The 19473-nt window shown below is 47.7% G+C and overlaps 1 long non-coding RNA gene across 1 annotated transcript; it reads right to left on the reverse strand.

The window, feature by feature from the left end:
- LOC141568912 (uncharacterized) lies at positions 1-10071 on the reverse strand. The gene is made up of 2 exons (XR_012492216.2): positions 9803-10071; positions 1-427 (listed from the first exon to the last, which is right to left on the reverse strand). It is a non-coding gene; the product is annotated as an uncharacterized LOC141568912 (long non-coding RNA).
- Between the last annotated feature and the right edge of the window lie 9402 nt (positions 10072-19473).

A 19473-nucleotide genomic window follows, 5' to 3' on the forward strand; every position in this document is an offset into this window, starting at 1 on the left:
GACACTTCACTTGAATTTAATAGCGAAATGTGGGGCCGGTAGACAGGGATTATTACTAATGTCCCCATTTTACAGATGGAAACTGAGGCACAGAGGATGAATGAATTGCCTAAAACTCAGACAGCTAGGAAATGGCAGGGGAAAATTCCAACATCAACTCCAATATGGTTCCAAACCTGAAGTTCGTTTTACCACATCACACTGTCTTCCTGGGGGCTAATCTCCTCTTCTTTCAAGCTTGAAATAGAGAATTCAAACATGTACCGTTGAGGGAGTTAAGTGTGCATTTGTTTTCAGTAACTGGAAGCTTCCAGGTGTGTGGATTATGCCAGGACTGCCGCAGGCTGGGTGGAGACAGGGAATCCCTCTGCTGCTATTTTAATTCTCACAAACACAGCAAATTGAATGTTCCCATCCTCTTGGTGACCTAAATATAAAGCAAAGCAGTGGGTGGGTGGGCGCAGGAGGAGAAGGAGGGGCAGCCTAAGATTCCCATTGGAAAGGGCTTTGGTTCTGCAGGTGGAAAGTTTGCTTGCTCTGCCCCTGGGGTCTCAGGGAAAGTTGGGAGTTCCTGGAACTGCATTTGTGTGCAGGCCCAGATTCCTGTGAAACATAAGGAAAAAACTCAGGGTCCACTCTCTGCTCCACAGGCCCAAGTATAGACTCCCTATGGAGGAAGCGTGGGTTCCCTCTGTCTTGCCCCGTGAGAAGGGCTGGAAGTAGGAGAATGCCAGCTGACCTCATTCTGAGTCAAGGGAAGGCACAAACTTGGGCCGTCCTGGGTTGTCTATCAAGGGAAGTTTTAGGTAGTGGACTTGAGCTGGACTATGAGGAAAGGGAAGGATGGAGCAGTGGGAAAATTAAGGAGAACGTGAACAATAGCACAGAAAGCAGCTGGGGGCCATGGACATCAGGGCTCACAATGTGTGGGGGCTGGTGCAGGAAGAGTGGGGTCCTGAAGGGGGCTAGTTCACAAAACAACAGTGCAGAGCTGCTGACACTCTGCCAGAGTGGAGAAGTGACCAGCCCACAGCCACATAACCCAGGGCTCCCGCCTCCTGGCCCAGGGCTCTTCCAATCACCCCACAGCCGCTGGATCGGCTGCGCCTGGGGCACCCCTGGCAGGTTCAGCAGGGCCAGGGCTCTGAGTTGCCTACTCAGGGAGGCCCACAGGCAGCCCACCATCTTGGGGCAGGTGCTATCCAGGGCAGTGAGAAGCCTCGGGACCCTAAGGGAGAAAGAAGTACATGTGGAGGTGTTTTTGACAGATAGAAAGGAGCAAGTAGAGACGGCAGCCAGTGTGTGCAGACGGCATGCCAGCTCGCTCCCTGATGAATCACGGCCAACAGCACAAAATCATGCGCCATGATTTCTCAATTTAATTGAGAAAACCCCACCACCGTTCTTTGATCCCCTTTCTCCCTAGCCACCACCCCGATTCTCTGCTCCCCTCACAATTAGGCTTCTAAGAGCTACCTACACTCACTCACTTGCTCACCGGCTGCTCAGCCCAGTTCCCATCCCACCACCACTGAAGCTGGCTTGTCCTTGACCCCACGTCCACATGGCCCACTGCTTACCCTCTGCTTTGTTCTGACCGCCCTTCAGGCAGACTTCTCTCCTCCCCACAGACCCCTGAACTCTGCCCTCCAAGGCTGAACCAGCACACACACACAAAGTGAATGTTCCCTTCCCTTAGGCCACCCCACCTCCTTATTCATTTCTCCTGGGAATTGCTGACCACAGTGGAACACTTTCCTGTCAGAACCCCCTGGTCACTTCCACTTGTTTGTCCATCTTCCCCTCTAAAGGTTCTGCTTATCTCAGCTTGCCCCTCCTTCACCCTGTAAAAGAAAGACCTTTCACCATGTGATTTTGAGAGGCTTGCAGATTTCTGAGAGCGGAGCATTCTTCCTATTGCAATGGTTTCTCTTTCTAACTAGAGTCTCCCCTATCTGAGGTCCAGCTTTGTTTTTATTTGACATCAGGGTCACCAAGTGGTCAGAACTGGGCATCCAGTAAAGGGAGAGGCCTCCAGAAGATGCTATAAGTCTGCAGAGATGAGGGCCAGTAGCACAGTAGACATTCTCCTTGGCTAGCAAGGGAAATACAGATCCAGTTGGGCCAAACCCCTCAAGAGCCAGACCCAGAAGAAACTGGAAAGTTGATGCTCTCACCATTGTGTGGATTTGAGACAGATTCTGAGACCAGAGGGCAGGGCTTCCCCCAAGGGCGCTTGGCATGTCAGTGACAGAGTCAGGGCTAGATCTCACGTTTCCTGATCCCTGTTCTTTCAGGGCTCCTTCCAAGACTCCATCCTCCCTGGATACATTTGTGAATAAGAACATGGAGGGACCAAGGGTCGGGGGGATGGACAGTGGGTAAGACTCCAGGCAGAGACAGCTCTCTGGGCAGAGACTTCTCCCGTCTCTCCAAGGAAGAGCCTCAGACAGGCAAGCTCCCAGCTCTCGTGTTTCTGCTGCAGCCCCCATTCCTGCTTAACTCATGCTTTTAGCCATTCTAATTAATGAGGAAACTTTCTTTGCAAAACAATGTTTAAACACCTCAGGATTAATTTAATCAAATATTTAATTGCCCTATAATTAATCATCTGAGTTTAATGAATTGAACCTCCATCTCTGGGAGTTGGGTTTATCCCGAAGACTTCTGAAAATAAATATGTGACGGGGCCTTTTGCAACCAGACTTCCTGTTCCCATTTGGAGGCCTGGAGGGTTTTTCTGCTCCCTGCCTGCAGCAAGCAGCCTGAGCTCAGCTCTCTGCAGCACAGGAGGAGACACAGCGTTTACCAGGAAAGCTGAGGTGCTAGAGGGCAGCACTGAGGACCACATGACTCTAGGCCTAGGAAGGTTGAATACGCTGGATGAATAAGCGAGGTGGTGCCACTGCCATAACTGTGGGCTTCTGGGCAAGCCACATGCCCTCTGCACATCTCAACATCTCCATCTGTGAAATGGGAGAGTTCCTATCCTGCCAGTCTCCTCACACTCAGGGCAGGTCCAAAACAGATTTCAAAAAGGGGTAAAAGGCTTACATACTTGAACTCCCTCGCCACTGTCCTCAGAGTCCCTTAAGCATTAAGCTCAGCAGGCAATGTAAGAGGTGACCCAGTCCAGAAGGTTCCATCTACTGCCTGCAGCGATGCAGGATGGCAGTGGCCCATCATCAGAGAACACCCGAGGAGGTGAAGGTTAACCCCTGCCTGTGCTGCCACCTGGAAAATTCCCAGTCGAGCTGGCAGGAGCCGCACAGCCCCAGTAGTGAGAGCCCTAATTCTCAGCCCTGCCCTTCTCCTAGGATGCTGGATGGAAGACTGGGGCATCTGTGAGCTGCCAAGGATGCTTCCCAAAAAAACAAGGACAGAGATCTAATAATAGCTAACAGTGAGCACTGCTGATGGGCCAAGCCCTGGTCCACGACGTTACATATGGTCATTCTTTAAGTCCCTATAATAAGCCCTGGGTAGGGCCAACCTGGATCATTGCTTTCATCATTCCCCACTTGTCTTATAAATGAGGAAATAGAGAGTCAGGGGTTTAACTAACTTGCCTAAAGCCTCAGAGCAAGTAAGAAATAAAGCCAAAATCTGGTTGCAGGCATGTGTTCTAAAACCTGCACCATCCTACCTCCTGGGAGAGACATAGGCTCTCATAGGGCCAGATGAGTTAAGCCATCGGCTAGGGGCCACATGCAGACAACAGGCAGGCAGGCAGCATTGGTGCTTCTGTGATAAGACCCCTGCCCCCAGCTGGGGGAGAAAGAACTAGCCTCTCCCAGGAGACTAGGGGGATCACCAAAGGGAGAGTCAGAGAACTGCCCTAACTCACTCCATGTGCTGGCTGAATTTCCATCTGTCTTTGGGCCAAGGCAAATGTCAGAGACCAGATTCCTAAGTCCTCAGTGCTGCCTTCCTCTGACCAAACGGCATGCAAGCTCTATGGAGTGACATCTGTTAGGAAGGAATTAGCCCTAGACAGGCACAACCTCTGACCCAACATCCAAGCCTTCAGCTACATGTCAGCAGAGGATTGATTAACTCCAGCCTGACTTAGGAGCTGCCAGGCCAAACGCTTTCCCTGGAGTTATTTATGCCGCCCCATTAGCTCAGGGAAAGGCAGGATTCATAGAGCCATCGTGGCCTAAGAACTCAGTGAAATTAATATACCTGTGACTGAAATACACATGAAGCCTGAGCCACCTCCATTTAACTGGGAAGGAAGAAAAAGAAGAGGGATTCCAGACTCCTAGTTAGAGAGAGGCTTCTGGTTAGAGGAGAGAAGTAATACCCAGAATCCTTCCATACAGCCTGTGTCCTGATCTTGTTTGCATAGTCTCATTAAACCATTCCACAGTCCCCTCCCTGGGTCCCCGGCCTCTGGGCTCACCCCAACCAGTCACCCTCCATGATGTTTTAGCACCTGGGACAGAGCACAAAGCCACAAATCCCCTTGAGTAGATCAATGAAAGGCAAGGATGCAGCCACACTTTCAGTGTTAGGCAGTGCTTGGAAAACCCTTTTCTGATACGTACGTTTTAGAGTGGAGCAATATGAACTTGGCGCTGAGATCAAGAGCCCTGGCTATAGAATCAAATGGTGCTGCATTCAAGTTTGAGCCCTTAGTAGTTGTAACAGCAAAACACAAGAAGCAAACCAAGTAGAGGGACTGGGAGACAAAACTATCATACATCCACACCACAGAGTATTATGCAGCTATAAAAGAATGGAGGTTGTATCTTTTTAATGCTGTGAAGTAATCTTTAGTACATATTCTTAAGTTTTAAAAAAGCAAGAGGGAGAAGGCAAGGTATTAAACTAAAAAATAAGGTGGAAAAGTGTACCTGGTTTATAGAAGAAAGCAGGAAAATGAAAAAATATATCTATTTCTTTTTTTTTAACAGAAGGATAAAACATAAAACATTTTAAAGTGCACCCAAGGGAATGGGAAAGGAGAGGGTGAAGGAGGAGAGCAGAGATAAAAGTCAGCTTCTTTGAAGATATGCTGTTTTATTGTTTTCGCTTTGGAATCAACCATGTGAGTATTTTACATAATTAGACCAAAAAGTGATAAAACAAAATTAAATCTTAAAAAGTCATCACTAAGAATAGAAATGAGAATGAAACATATGAGTCTGGCTGAATGTCCCATGAGTGACAGGTCCATCCAGAGAGGAAGTTGCCCGATGACTTCGAATGCATAACCCGATGGGCTGTAACCTGCAGACTGATAGAAATGCAAACAACTGCAAATAAACCTTTTCAGTAATTGTAATATTGGCGAGGGTATTGGTATTGCTATACAAAGACGTGTGCGTGCCTGCGCCTGTGTGTAATGAAAAAGAAAAAGAAAACTTGCACTACAAGCTGGAAACTCAGTCACAGCACGAAACGGGGATAATCATGGGCCTCCTTTGTTTGTTTCTCATCTTTCAGGATCCAGGGATCCTGTCCTTAATTGCTTGATGTCCACTATCAATTGCCTTTTTGTTGCTATTGTTTTAGGCAGGGGGGTAAATCTGGTCCCTGTCATTCCATCTTGGCCGGGAGCTGAAGTCGCAGAATTACATTTTTAATTTTACTGAATTTATGTTTAAACAGCCACATGTGGCTAGCGGTACCATATTGACTAGCTGATACCACACATCCAATGGAAAAGAGAGAGGAAGCAAAGTACCTTCTGTTCACGTCCCAGAAGCCACCCCCTTCCCCTGCCATCTCTTTGCTATTTAGAAGCAGGGAAGGGAGAGGAGCCCCGTATGGGCCCAGGCCTAAGTGATGTGCTCCGAATTGCCAGAGCTCTGCATCAGGGGGTCGGCACATGAGCCGACTATGCGGCTGCTTGAAAAGTAAGGGCTTTGTATTAGTCTACTAGGGCTGCTGTAACAAAGTACTGTGGATGAGGTGATGGAAACAACAGAAATGTATTTCTGTGTCTAACACTTCTGGAGGCTAATGGTGCAACATGCAGGAGTCAGCAGGCTTGGTTCCTTCTGAGGACTGAGGGAAGGATCTGTCCCAGGCCTCGCCGTGGGACAGGTAGATGGCTGTCTTCTCTTTACGTCTCTTCACATCATCTCTATTTCCTCTCTGTATATGTGTCTCTCTGTCCCAATTTCCTTTTTCTTTCTTTCTTTCTTTTTTAATAAGGACACAGTCATATTGGATTAAGGCCCACCCTGGTGACCTCATTTTAACTTGATTGCATCTGCAAAGATCCTATTTCCAAATACGGTCACATTCTGAGGTTCTGGGGGTTAGGACTAGAATATATGTATATACTGTTGGGGGTCGGGGAGGGACACAATTCCACCCATAGTTTTTCATTGCCATTTTGGTTGTGTTCCTTATCTGTATGGCTCCTTCTGGAAGCACTTGGATGTGGGGGGGGGGGGGGTGAAAGTCAAAGCAGGATCAAGTCTCCTGATCCCTGGTCATAATGCATCAAAATGGCACCAAAGCCTCAACTCCCCTCCAAACAACCCAGGAACAGGTGCTTTAGGTGAAGGAGTTTTTCAGCCAGCAGACTTGCTGGTTCTTCATCCCCAAGTGTTACCTCTGCACCAACCTTTCCTTCTTCCAACCAAAAGTTTGGACTCTCGCTCCTCCAGATTCCTCATTCCCCTGCTGGAACTCCCTAACTCATTCATTCATTTATTCATTCACTCAACAACTCTTTACTAAGCATGCACCCTAACAAGCCCAGTGTGGGGGCCAGAGACACAGCAAGGAACGAGGTGTGGAGTCTGACTTTAAGGGGTCTCATCCTAGTGGTAGAGACAGACAGAAAAATGGAAAATTCCAAGGCAGAGTGATAAGGTCTAACAGAGGGAAGCACACGGGCTCTGGGAGCACAGAAGGCATTCTTAGGCAGTGCGTGTGCAGACAAAGGAGCCCTGCCTTGCCCTTATTCACACCAATCTCCTTCTCATTGGCCAACTGCCTTTTCCAGAAGTAATGCAATAAAGGGTCTTCTCAATAAAGAAAAGGTCCAAGGAAAGCCAAAAGTCGCCCCAGCATGGCCTGAGCACTTTGCAAATTGATTCTTGTCTGAATGGCAGAGGTCCCCTCACCCCTGACTCGCCAGTCATGTACCTTTGGCAAAGGGAAGAGAGTCAGTGCTGGAAAATTTCTAATCTTTAAAGTAGTAGGGGTGGGCAAACTCTGGCTCGCAGGCCAGATTTGGCCCGCTGCCTGTCTTTGTAAAATAAATTTTTATTGAAACAGCCATGCCCATTATTGTACATTTCTCTATGGCTTCTTTTGGACTACAATGGCAGAGATGAATAGTTGTGACAGAGATCGTACAGCCTGCAAAGCCTAGATGATTTACTCTGGCATTTTACAGAAAACGTTTGTCTGCCCTGCTCTAAACCATGAGAACTGCACAGCAGACGTCACCTCCAAGGATTGTATGCCATGGTTCTGACCAAAGATGCCCAGACCAGTGCCCAGTGAGGAGGTGGGGGATGTGTCCTGAGTGAGCTCTGGTCTGATCTTTGTTGCTGGTGACTTTAGGTAAGCCAGTCACCTCTCTGAGCCTCAGTGTCTCCACCTGAAATGAGAAACGAGTGGATTCTATGCTTTCTACCGGCTCTGAGCCACTGCGTTGGAGTTTAAGCAGTTCCTTATCCTGCCAGAGGCTCTGTGTCCCTGCAGATGAGCTTTGTGGTCTCAAAGAAGCCTTGTAATAATTCCAGTGAGACCAGAGAAAGGAGGCCATGAGAATGATTAGGGCAACCGAGGCTCAGGCAGCCTAACTGATTTCCCCAAGGTGGTGCCCTTTGGCATAGAATTGAGCACTGGAAATGAAGAGCATGTGTACCCAGCAACAACACATCGAAATGAAACATGAAAAACGAAGGCACTGCCTCGTCTCGTCAATGCCTACCACCCAGGAATTTCTAAGTAAGCATATGCTGATCGCCATTCTTTAGGAGAGAGGCTGGTGGGGTCGAGAGAGTGCAGGACTGTGACGGGGGAGGCGGAGCTCCTTTGAGGCGCTGCCCTTAGTAGCCAGGTGGCCTTAGTCAAGTCATTAGCCTCTTGAGTCTCAATTTTCTCTTCTGCAAAGAGGATACTAAGACCTTCCACCTGGGGTCACTGGAAAGACTAAATGAAATGATGGGTAAAAAGATATTATAGCGTGTGGCACATAAAACATTCTCTAAACTATTATTAGCTCACTTTCACCTTTGCACAGAAAGTCATCATTTGCATAAGTTTTCACATAGATGAACTCATCGGCTAGAGAAGAAATGAGAGGCCAGAGAAGCCCGATGACTTATCCAAGGGCACGCAGACAGTAAGTGGCCAAGTTGGGGCTCCAACTCCGAGCTTCCGATTGCTCTTTCAACGTTCTTTACCCCTCAGCAGGTTGCCCTCCTTTCTGCTAGTTTTGTTTTAATGTCCTCACCATCCCCTGGGACTGGTTATAGCTGGTGCCCATTGAGCCCATGTAAATGGAGAAATGAGTGACAGTTCTTCCTGTTCTTCCCTGGAAAGAGGTCCTCCGCCTTCCACCTTCTTCCCCAGAACCATGGCAGCACTAATCCCTTCTCCATCTTCCAGGGCTTTGGACTCCCAAGCTTCACCCTCATCTGCCCAAGGGCTTCCTCTGGAGCTCCCAGTAGGAGTGGGCATTGCCTGAACTGAGTGGGGGTGGGGGGTTGGGGGGTGGAGGGAGGGAGCCCCAAGGACAATGATCCACAAAAGTGAGCTCCGCCCCATACACATAGGTGACAAACATTTAACTAAGGCTTTTATAATGCAGTGTGAAGGCCTAAGAGCCCCCTAAGAAGTGACCTTCTCCCTCCTAACCCTGAACATCACCAGTATGTGCTCCGTCCAGAATGGCCCAGAGCACATGTTTCCTGGGACAAGGAGGAAGAGGTGGGGGGTGGGGGACAATAGCAGAGCCCTCAGGACGCTGTGGACACAGAACACACTGAGCATGCACGACTCCCAGCGTAGAGTCTGGGGACACCCTGGGCACAGCCAACCCCGTGTGAACAAGGCCGCTGCCCCTGCGTGGAGCTCCCCGAGGGGCAGAGGATGACAACAAGACATAAACACTCAGAAATAGAGAGAAACGGTGGGGTTTGGGAGCAAAATTCCCATATTTCCACTTTTGTCCCAAGCACCGAAGATTCAGGGAATCTCACAGTCTAAAGGGAAGGAGGGCAGATATAAAACCCAAAATGCACAGTTTACAAGGTGAAGCACTGGAGAGCAGGCTGTGGCCACGCTATGAATCAAGCCGGCGGGAAAACGAAAGCTCCTGGGACCTGCGGGGTCTCGGAAACTCTATGAGCTCCTGGGTGTCTTCTCTGGGAAAGTTACTTGAAGACATATGCGTAGGTCAGCAACATGAGGAAGGAACAAAGACAAACAAGAAAGTGGAAGATATAGAATAAAAGGGTGCACCCAACCCAGGGGTCAAATGGGAAAAAAAAAAAAAAAAATTCCAGAGTTGTACAACACAACGAGACAGCAGTTAGCTTCAAGTAGAGCAGAAATCTATCCGTTCCAAGAAAAAAAGATCTCAAGAAGAGAGAAGGCATTCTAAGCAATGTCTGTACCCCACGTAACAGCTAAAGAATGTGAAAACCTAGAATAAATGAAGAACCTCTACAAATCAGTAAGGCAGAGAGCTAGGCAGACATGAAAAGGCGGTCTGCACACAGTGTGGAAACTATAAATGGCCAAGAACACAGGACACATGACTTAATCTCGTTAGTCAGCAAAGAAATGCAACCGAAAGCAACAAAAAGGTTCCATAATTTACCTATTAGTTTTCAATGTACCATAAAGTACTGGTTGGGGTGTGGACAAACGGACATTTCTCTCTGCACTTGTGGTAGCTGCACGAATGGGTCTGGGCTTCTTCAAGGACGATCTGCCAGCATCTAATGGGATTTCACGTGGCTTGGCTCTGTCTTCCTCTCACCTTCCATTCTCCTGCCAGTGGACACCAGTTGCAGGAAAGCCTGGGACACCAGCTTGCAGGGGTTGGCCTCCATGCTGTGCAGAACAGAGCAAGGAAGGGGAACGGATGTGACAGCAGACAGGCACATGAGCAGCTCAGTGGTTTTCACTTGGGTTTTTGGTTTGTTTGCTTTTGGTTTTGTTTTCACATGTACCATTCAGTTTACCATTGAGCAGTAGTCCAGTGAATGAAAGAATGCATGAGTCATAGTCTAGAGTCTTTATCCACGTTCCTGTTGATGGACATTCAGACCGGTTTCTACATTACGCTATTTCAAACACTGCTGTGAAAAACACGTTTGTGCATGACGCCCCATGTGCACATACACATTTTCCTCCAGAATAGATGCTTAGAAATGGAATTGCTTGGTTAAGATCAGAAGGCAAGAAAAAGGAAAAAGTAGTGGTATTTCTCCTTCACGCTCTGTTGTGGATGGAATCTCCAGAAATGGCTGCCCCCTTCTGCCCCTGGCTTCCGCTTCTACCAGACAGCCCCTTCCTTGGCCCCTGTTCCACCCAGTGGCCCTGGCTCCAGGACTCTGGTCACCTCCTGCCTCTGTCCCTGAAGCCCTAGGGACGGTAGAGGTTCCATACAGTGACTAATCTCTGGGTCCCCTCACCTTTCCCTGTCTCCCTTTCAGCTCTTCGGGCACCTTCTAGCTCATTCCCTGGATTAAAGTCCCCTATTACGGTAATATCCACCTGGCACAGATTTTGTTTTCCTAGCTGAGCCCTGACTGATACATAGGCAGGAGTTTGTATTTTAGGCCAAGTGTCAAGAATTTTATGTACAGGTGTGTCATGATTTAGTTCCTGGCCATGTGTGGAGGTTAACTTGCAGGAGGGCAGGAGCAGAAACACGGTGCTCCGTGAGGAGGCTGGTCCACTGGTGGCTTGCAAACGGGTGGTAGCAGGGGAACGGATGAAACACAGGTGCCACAATATATGTTAGCGGTAGACGGGCAGGTGAGAGACAGAGACGGGTCAGGAATGAAGCCGAGCTTTCTGGCTTTATTGACTGGATGCTGGTGCTGCCATTTGCTACAGTGGAAAAGACAGTGTCCACTTACCCATGGGTTCCCGAGACTATGAGAATTTTCCACCATTAAACACCGACTCTGTGCCAGGGGCCCTCCTATCTCATTTGTAGGGAGGTATAAATACTGCATTGAAAGGCACCTTTGCAAACCTCACAGGACTTCAATCACGACAGAAGGAACCCTGGCAGGGCCATTTCTGTGCCCACCACCTCCCTTTACTGCTGCTCTAAGGGCAAGATTCCCAACGCTAGCTGGCTCAGCTACATGACAGCAAAAAACAGAACCAGCCACCCCACTGCATGCCTACTGTGTATCAGGCCCTGTGCTGGGTGTTTTATAGACCTTCCCTCTGATTCTCGGCAGTGGGAGAAATCCTAATGTGATTTCCAGAGTCAGAACTGGTGGAAACCCACTTCGGTCTCACACATTGTTGGATCTTGTATTTCTGAAGGCCCCACCGGGTGGGACTATTACATCTTGTTGACAACATAAATTAGACTGATTAGGGGCTGACAATGTCGTTAGGAATGATATAGTATTTAGTAGCTGCATTATTGCCTGTTAAATTTATACGTGACAAACCGCTTTCTATCTTTGCCCAGTGACACTTTGGCACCAACCCAAATCACAGGAAATGCTATGGTGTGAATCATGGGCCAATCATTAACTGCCCCCAGGAGGTCACTCAGCCCTTCCAGCCTTTGGTGAAGTTGTGAAGTGGAAGACAGAGGGGAGTGGGAGAAGCTTATCTTTCTCCCCTTGGGGGCCCAGGGATCTCCCCCAGCTCCCAGCTCCCCTATAGAGAAGCCATTGTCATACGTGGGAAAGAACATTCAACTTTGTACTGAAAGTCCGGTCTTTTAATCTGACTAGCCTCTTGACCACAATAAGTCACTGCTTCTGCCTGAGCCTCCATGTTTTCATATAAAACAGAGAATTAAAGTTATTTGACCTATCTGTATTATGGAGGTTTTTGTGCAGATTGAGTGGATATGAAAGCATTGTGTATCAGTTAGATCTTGCTGCATAACAACCAACTCCAAAAATCTCAGTGTCATGGAACAATAAGCTTTTATTTCATTCACCTATCTGTAAGTAAGCTAAGGTTGTCTGAGCTATGCTGGGCTGGGCTGAGCAGTTTTGCTTTAGACTGTGGGTTTGACTAGAATTGGTTCCTTGCCACCAAGTTGCGGTGTGGTCTATTGCTTGTATGTTTAGTCTAGAACCCAGGATGAAGAGGAAGCATCTACCTGGTTGAAGCTCTTTTCATGGCAATGGCGATGGTAGAGGTATAGGAGGCCAAGCCCTACTGCACTGACACATTTCAACTGCTTGCATCACATCCGTTACTATTCCAACATGAGTCACATGGCCAAGCTCAAAGCCAACGAGGAAGGAACTAAACTTCCATGAAGGTGAGGAAGAGGGAATGGATACTTAAAAAAAAAAAAAACTAAAAAAACACACATCTTTTTAAAAATTAATTAATTAATTAATTTTATTGGGGAATATTGGGGAACAGTGTGTTTTTCCAGGGCCCATCAGCTCCAAGTCACTGTCCTTCAATCTAGTTGTAGAGGGTATAGCTCAGCTCCAAGTCCAGTCGTTGTTTTCAATCTTTAGTTGCAGGGGGCGCAGCCCTCCATCCTATGTGGGAATTGAATCGGCAACCTTGTTAGGAGCTCACGCTCTAATGAACTGAGCCATCCAGCCGCCCCTCCAGAAGCTCAGCGGCAGCTCGTTGTCTTCAGTCTAGTTGTGGAGGGCACAGCTCACTGGCCCATGTAAGAATTGAACCGGCAACGCTGTTGTCCAGAGCTTGTGCTCTAATCAACTGAGCCATCTGGCCTCCCTGAGGGGATGGATACTTTTAAACAATCCGATCTACCACACACATGTGCTGTACACAGGTAAGAAAGCACATTTTTTTATTATTTCCTCAACCTCACCGAGGACCGAGAAGCCCAAACTTTCTCTGTTCTTTATCTATTACTTTGACATCACAGCAACTAGTATGGCTGTAGTTAATCAATCCGGCTGAATAAGGAAGGTAGTCAATGATATTATAACAGCTATATAAGATGTCGGGGGGAGAAGGGGTATCACTTTGTGAGGGGTGTAAATGTCTAGCTAGTACGTTGCTTTGTACACCTGAAACTAATAAAAAAAAAATCAATCTGGCTGACCACTAACCCCCTGGGTTAAGTGGCCATTTGGGTATGTCCAATGGAACCTATTTCCAGAGAGGTGCACTGGGTCCTCTGAGTTCTCTCTGCACCATGTAATTGGCTAAGAAGTAGCCAACTTCAGCCCTTGCAACACATAGGATACCAGAGGAGCTTGCTTTCTTATTCCTGATTTGTTCCCGCTCAACTTCCTCAGGCTGGGAGTAAATAACAACCACAGATAATGTTTACACAGGGCTCTGCAGGTAACCAAAGGCTTTCATAGATGCAATCCATTTCTCATCTTTAAACAGCACTTAATCATGCCCATTTTACAGATAAGGAAACTGGGATTCAGAGAGCCTCAGGTGCCATGCCCTAGACACCAGTAAGGAGTGGGAAACCCAGGATTTGAACACGGACCTTCCTGATTTCAGAGCTCGGTATTGTCCCTCCCCTACTCGGTGGACAGGTTTCCTGCTGACCACGTCCTGACTCCACAGCACTGCCCTAATGCAATGGCAGCCCCATGTGACAGCCTGTCAACTACATCCACAATGGTTTAATTTCTGCTGTTTATGTGAACAGAAATTACTCACTAAAATTTAATTTGGTAAATTTGAGTCTTCGTAAGCAGTTAATTCAATGATGACATGCCCCAGCCAGTCAGCAGTTACTCCAGCTATTTTGGTGCGGCCAGCCCCCCAGATAACAAAGAATGCTCCAGCATCCCAGGCTGTTTTAAATTCACATTCCTTCATTATTATGTCAAGGAAAGTCATTATGTGACTAAAGAAAATGCTTCCTGTCTAGAAAAATAAAACGCAATCTTGTGTGGTGGATTAGCATTTTCTGTCGCGTATTAAATGGGGAGCTTTTAAAGAGCATAATTTCTGAATTATGTGGTTTGATGATTATTTAACCACATTGGCTGGTAATAACTATTTATCTAGCCCCGAGCAATGCAGTTCAACAGACCCATTGTTATGTCTTATGGATCCCCTCAAAGGATTCTGCCAGGAACTGGACCCCCAGAATCCTCTGGGGCAGGGCAGGGGGTGAAGGGAAATGGGAGCAAGTTTCTCGGGTCAGCATTGATTTTCCTATATGGATCAGAAATTAGTGAACTTTCTGCAATTGATGTGTGTTTGTGTATGTGTGTGTGTGTGTGGGGGGGTCGATACAGACCTGTTGACCAGGTTAAGACAGTGAGACCACAAGCTTTCAGGAGCAGGGACAATATCTTATTCACCGTGCCTGGAACTCACCTGCCACCATAACTTTGAGACTGATGGTCGCAAACACTAGTAAGGGAGCAGAGTCACACAGTGGTAGTAGATGCAGTTAACCACTGAGATGTGAGTTCCATGTGGATTATTGTCTGTTTTGTCCCCTGCTTTATCACACGCAGAGGTCACTCAACAAATACTTATTGAATCTTGTCTGAATCTACGTTGAGCATGGAAATAAAGTCTCTAGGACAAAGAAACTTGGGCCGGTCTTGGGGAGGAGGCCAGGAAAACAGAGGAGTCTTGGAAAGATACACAGGGTGGGGAAATTGATGTGTGTTGTTTTTTTTTTCCCCAAAAAAGAGAAGATTCAGGGTCAAGATCACTGCCTTGCACCCCTAAATGGCCACTCTGCGGCAGGAGTGGCCCTATCCTGGGAACAGCGGAATTTGTTGTTGATAGGTAACTTTCGAGGGGAAAAGGGAAAGGAATTCCTAAGGTATCTGTCAGAGAAGGAACGACTTTCCCTAAGGGTTAGTGAGAACCATGTGAGAGCAGAGGCTTGACTCTGGGAAGAACGTTGGCGAGGGAAGTATCACATCAGACAGGAGGTTGAAATAGGTGCCCTTTAAAGTCCTGTGAGAGTCTATGACTCAGAGTCTATATTTGATTTATTTGCTTCTGCTGGTTCAGAGAAAGCTGAATTAGGTCCGCTGGGTTAAGGAGAGATGTTGAATTTGACCTTGACGATCCCGAGAGGGAGGTAACTTCAGTTAGAACAGTTAAGATGAGGGACCATGTGTGGATAAACACATGCTCCACTGCTTGGTAGAATAACATGTGTCACGGGCACACGGGGGTGGGATCCAAGGCTACTGCAGTCTGGAGACCCCTGGGGAAGGGCAAGGAGGCCAGAGCAATGAGGGAGACCTCCCTGGAAGTGGTCGGGCTGAGAGGCTGGAACATTCAGGAAGCACTAGGGAGGTGAGACCCCAGGACCAGTCACTGAGCAGATGCTGTGGAACTGGAAGGTTGAGGCTCCGACCAGCAGAGAAGGGGTGAAGTACACAGTCCAGGAGGAGAAAAGACCTGAGTAAGGCAAGTACTTAGGAACAAGCGCAGTCTCCCCAAGGGTAAGAACTGAGGTTGGGGATGAAAAAACGTGATGACAATCCCAGGATAAAGCAGTACCTGCCTGCTTTCTTGATGAAGACCTGCCAGTGACAGTTTTCACATTTTAGCAGTGACACGGGCAGCCCTGGGTACTGACAGTTAGAAAGTGGGATTAAGGTTTTAGAAGCAGACAGTTCTGGTCTGAAGTCCTGACTCTCCCATGTCCTGGATGTGTGGTTTTAGACACGTGGCTGAATCTCTGAACTTTAGCTTCCTCAGCTGTAACATAGGGCTCAAAAACAAAAAACAAACAAACAAACAAAAACTCTCTCCAGTCCTCTGAGGGCTGGTGTGAAGATTAGATGAGGTCACAGATGTTAGCACGATTTGCAACTCTCAATTGGCCTGCACTTAGAGGGGCAGGTGCTAATGGTATGGTTTGCAGAGCCTCCAAATTGGAGAGTGACAGGGGCTGCCTCTGAGGCCTGGGGCTCTGAGTCAGGCCTTGAACTTACCATCAAACTGGAGCAAACTTTGTTTTCAATCTAGGGGTTGGTCTGATAGGCCTGGAAATAGTCCCACATGTCCTGGGGACAAATTCATGCTAGCATGTCGACTCTCCTTCTATTCTGCTAGTCAGTGTCAGACCAGTGCTGACAAGTGGTGACCTATAGCCTGTCCACAGCTGGCTGACAAGCCCTCCCTCGACGGCTGCCACTTGGACAGTGCTTCTGCCTCTCCCTGGACAGTTGTCCTCAGCCTTCCTTAGCATCTCATGGTGCAGTCACATTTCCAAGCTGACACCACTTCAGTGACTCCTCCAGCAGGCAGCCACCTAGCAGCCAGTGACTTCTGGATTGAATCTTCAGCCCTGACGCCATCCCTAAACTCCAAACTGGTATGTTCAATGGCTTAGTTCATATTATCATGGAGGTGAGGATCTCAAGCGAAATACGACCCAAATGGAATACCTGGATGCCTCCCTTCTCCAAACTTGGGCCTCCTTTCGTCATTTCCCACAACTGCCATTGGCCTAGCTCCTTGGGCCAACCTCCTACACTTCCACAACTCTGCTCTCCTTCCCTCAGCCCTACATCCCATCCATCGGAAGGCCCTGCCAGCCCTACCTCCCCAGCATATGCCCAATCTGTCCCCTTTTCACCAAGACCCCAGTGACACTCTGTCTACACCAGCACCCTCTCAGTGAGTGATGCAGCAGCTTCCTGACTGGACATCTTGACTTTTTCAAACCCATTCCCTACAAAATAGGCAGACAGATATTTCCAAAGCATCAATCAAGTTATACTTGTCTTCTTAAGACCCTCCACTGGCTTCCCAGTGAACACAGAATAAAAGCAAAACTCTTGAGTGGAAGCCTTGGGTTGAGGCACGAACAGCATTCGGGACATGAAGACAAAGAGGACAGAAACACTTGTAAGAAGCATGGCTGGGAAAGGGAGGGGAGAGCTGCAAGTGCGCAGGCTGTCAAGAAAGTGCTGTTGTGACTTTAGAAGGGACTGACTTAAGCACGCTAAAAGCGAAAGGGGAGCTGGTGGGGGGGTGGACAGGGGGTGTTTTATTTAGGTAACTGATGATGTTCTCAGGAGAAGAAACCTGGAGCTAATTCATATTGTTCATGATGGCATTTCTGCCCCAGATAAACCTATTTTTGTTAACGCTAAAAAAATAGAATTGAGCTTCCTGCAAGACCCTCCAGGAGTTGGCTCTGCCATCTCTCCAGCCCACCCTGTGATGTCCCCCTCCCACCAGACCAGGGCCCACAGGCTTAAGCACGGATGCAAATCACAGGAGAGCTTGTCTACACACAGATCCCAGGTCCCCCTCCTCCTCTGCCCTCTTCTATGCCCTTCCCTCCCGAACACTCAGTCCTAAAGCCTGAACGTAGGCGTCTGCAGTGAAGCGAGGGCAGCCATGGTGGCCCAGAGCAGGGGGAGGAGGGTGATGACACGAGGGGCTGCCTCACACAGGCTGTTAGGGCCCTCCCAGGGTGAAGAGGGCATCTACATGGTACAGAGGTAGGCAACATGGATGCCACTATGTAAGCAAGGTGAGGAGGATGCCACCCTAGAGGGCCATCTTTGCATGAGGTAACAAAACCAGACTGGCTGAGAAGGACATCATGTGAGGGATGGGGTGATGAGGGCATCCACTGAGGACACAGCCTTGTGTGGGGAACTTGAGCCCAAGCAAGGCAAGAAGGGTATCCCTACAGATGGGTGGTTGGCATGGGGTGTCAGAGCCCAAGTGGGGCAAACGGCATCTACACAGGCGTAGGGTAGCAGTCTGAACTGGGAATTCAGAGTCCAGGCAGGATAAGAGGGTCCCATAGTGGGGTGGTAGGAGGAGGTAGCAGCCAAGATGGAAGATTGGTCACGTTCAGGAGGATTGATCCAGTAAACATTAAGAACAATGAAAGCCAGGTATTATGGGTTAAACTGTGTCCCCCCTCAAATTCCTATGTTGAATTCCTAACCTCCAATACCTCATAGTGTGACCTTACTTGGAAAGAGGGGGTTGTTGCAGATATAATTAGTTAAGATGAGGTTATACTAGGATAGGCTGGGCCTCTAATCCAATATGATTGGCGTCCTTACAAGAAGGGGCAGTGTGAACACAGACAGAGACACGAGGAGAACATGAAGGCAGAGATCAAGGCAATTCATCAAGCCAAGGATTGCCAGAGAACCAGCCGAAGTGGGAGAGAGGCCTGGAACAGATTCTCTTGCGCAGCCACCAGGCAGAACCAACCTGCCGACACCTTGCTCTTGGACTTCCAGCCCCCAGAACTATGACACAATGAATTTCTATGTAAGCCACCCAGTCTGTGGTACTTTGTTACAGTAGCCCTAGGAAACGAATACACCATGTTTGTTATTATTGGAGGAGGGAGTTATGAACACCAAAAGGGAGAAAAGCAGAATGAACCTCGCAATCTTAAATCTGAATTGGACGTATCGATGTGAACTCATGGTTTCCAATATTTAGAAATCGATACAGAAATAAATGCAAATGTAATGTGTGTATGAGAGTGTGTGTATATAAAAATGTATAATATATATGTGTATATATACAATCATTAAACATAATATGCAATATATGCTAATATAATATATGCTCTTACATGTACTTATTAGCTCTGTCTTCTGAGAAAACCTGAAAGCAGTGACACTCCAATAACAATAAACCTCCCTCTTCTACTTTCAAGGGTCCCTGTCACTACATTGGGCCCACCGAGGTACCCAGACACCTAGCACCTAAATCTTGGCTTTTCAACACTGTTTTCCACTGAAAGAAAAAACAGCTCTTTGGAGAAATAGTTGATTCCAGGCCTGGGGCAGGGAAGGTACAAGATGAACCTAGAAATCTCCTGCCCCAAAGCAAGGAAGTTCTTGACGAATGATGGAAACATGTCAAAAGGACACAAAGGGCTCCTCCCACTGGTCAAATAAGAGATAACCAGAGTATCAAAGTAAACAACGGCGCTAATGGATTTGAACCCGTTGAATAGAACGGGAAACCATGAGTTCATATAAATATATACATATAAAGGAGTAAATTGAAACTGTGATGAGGAATAGAGCAATCACGTAATTTCAAGACACCTCCCTGAAAAACACTTATTTATTACAAAGAGTCACTTTATAGTGGAGAAGTATGTCAGGCACCATCATAATAAAGTGATCAAAGAGATCATCCCCAGAAATGGGCTGAATGGAAATCACATGCCGTCAAATAGGGCACAAGAAGAAGACTGCAGCCTCACTTCTGGCTATTCCTGCCAACTATGCATACACGGAATTTAATCATGAGGAAGCATCAGACAGACCCAAAATAACCGTCTTGTAATCTTTAGAAGTGGCAAGGTCTTGAAAGTCACGGAAAAACTGAGGAGCTTTTCCAGAC

Source organism: Rhinolophus sinicus, chromosome 12, assembly GCF_057876585.1.
Source record: "Rhinolophus sinicus isolate RSI-liver-muscle chromosome 12, RSI-T2T, whole genome shotgun sequence".
NCBI lineage: Eukaryota > Metazoa > Chordata > Mammalia > Chiroptera > Rhinolophidae > Rhinolophus > Rhinolophus sinicus.